Here is a 1,974-nt window from a genome sequence, read left to right as displayed (position 1 = left end):
ATCATAAAAAAATTGGATCAAATTGTGCACATCCATAATGGGGGCATTCTTGATAAATCTGGACCCTCGACCCCTCGGCTACCCTCGACCCTCTACCCTAGTTCACGACCCTCGACCGCTCGGCGATCCACGACCCTCTACCCTAGTTTCGGACCCTCGACCCCCTCATGTCACGTCTGTCTAGTGTCAAAGGATTCAACAAAACCATGTCTTCATCATTAGGCGAAAGTAACAGGCGCATGATGGTACGAAGCTCTCCAAAGTTATTTTGGAACGGAGTCCCAAATAGGATAATTTGCTTTTTGGTACAAAGTTCAGCAAGAGCCTTCCGAATATCGCTATTTGGAAGGCCTTTGCTGAAATTCGTACCAAAAGACGAATTATCCTATCCGGGACTCCGTTCCCGAAAAACTTTGGAGAACTTCGTACCATCATGCCCCGGTTACTTCCGGCTAATGATGAAGCCATGGATTTCTTCAATACTTTGACACAAGGCAACCTCTCGACCCCTCGGCGATCCTCGACCCTTTTCCCCTCGACGACCCTCAACCCTCGAACCCTCGGCGCCCTCGACCCCTCGGCGTTCCTCGACCCTCGACCCTTGGCGACCCTCGACCCCCCTAGTTCACGACCCTCGACCGGTCGGCGATCCACGACCCTCTACCCTAGTTCCCGACCCTCGACCCCCTCATGTCATGTTTGTCTAGTGTCAAAGGATTCAACAAAACCATGTCTTCATCGTTAGGTGAAAGTAACAGGCGCATGATGGTACGAAGCTCTCCAAAGTTATCTTGGAATGGAGTCCCAGATAGAATAATTCGCTTTTTGGTACAGAGTTCAGCAAGAGCCTTCCGAATATCGCCATTTGGAAGGCCTTTGCTGAAATTCGTACAAAAAGGCGAATTATCCTAACCAGGACCCCGTTCCAAAATAACTTTGAAGAACTTTGTACCATCATGCCCCGGTTACTTTCGGCTAATGATGAAGCCATGGATTTCTTCAATACTTTGACACAAGGCAACCTCTCGACCTCTCGGCGATCCTCGACCCTCGACCCCTCGACGACCCTCGAACCCTCGGCGTTCCTCGACCCCTCGACGACCCTCGCCACTCGAACCCTCAGCGACCCTCGACCCCTCGGTGACCCTCGACCCTCTACCCTAGTTCCCGACCCTCGCCCCTCGAACCCTCGGCGACCATCGACCCCTCGGTGACCCTCGACCCTCTACGCTTGTTCCCGACCCTCGACCGCTCGGCGATCCTCGACACCCTCGTTCCCGATGAAAATTAAGAAGAGGAAGAATAAGAAAAAAAGAGGAGAAGAAGAATTTTTCTTATTTTTTCTCCTCTTCTTCTCTTCTTCTTCTTCTTCTTCTTCTCCTTCTTTCTCTTCTTATTTTTTCTCCTCTTCTTCTCTTTTTTCTCCCCTTTTTCCTCTCCTTCTTTTCCTTCCCTTCTTCCTTCTTCCTAGATAAAACTTTTCTAAAAATGTAACTTTTGCATATATAAAAGTTTTTCTTCTTCGTCCTTATTCCTTTCTTTCTAGCATGTATATAGACCCCCCTCATGTTGAAGTTATCGGGGAGGGGGTATATCGATCCCCACCACCCCTCATGTCGAAGTTATCGGGGAGGGGGTATATCGACCCCCACCCCCCTCATCATGCATATATAGCTACCACATACATATATACATTGAAATTTTTTACATATATGCAACAAAAACATTAATACACATATGAACAAAAAAATACATATATGAAAAAAAACATGCTCTGAACAAAAAAATTAGTCTAATAAATCTAATAAAAAACACGTTCTGAACATACATATAGCCACATACATACATATATACATTATATACATATGAACAAAAAATTAATCTAATAAAAAATAAAAAAGAGCCGGGGCGACGCGGCGGCTCACAGCGGGGGCGGCTGGCGACGGCGACGGCGGGGGCGGTGAGGGCGCCGGC

Source organism: Triticum aestivum, chromosome 2D, assembly GCF_018294505.1.
Source record: "Triticum aestivum cultivar Chinese Spring chromosome 2D, IWGSC CS RefSeq v2.1, whole genome shotgun sequence".
NCBI lineage: Eukaryota > Viridiplantae > Streptophyta > Magnoliopsida > Poales > Poaceae > Triticum > Triticum aestivum.
The sequence above is the reverse complement of the archived record's forward strand: the minus strand, read 5'-3'. Positions refer to the sequence as shown.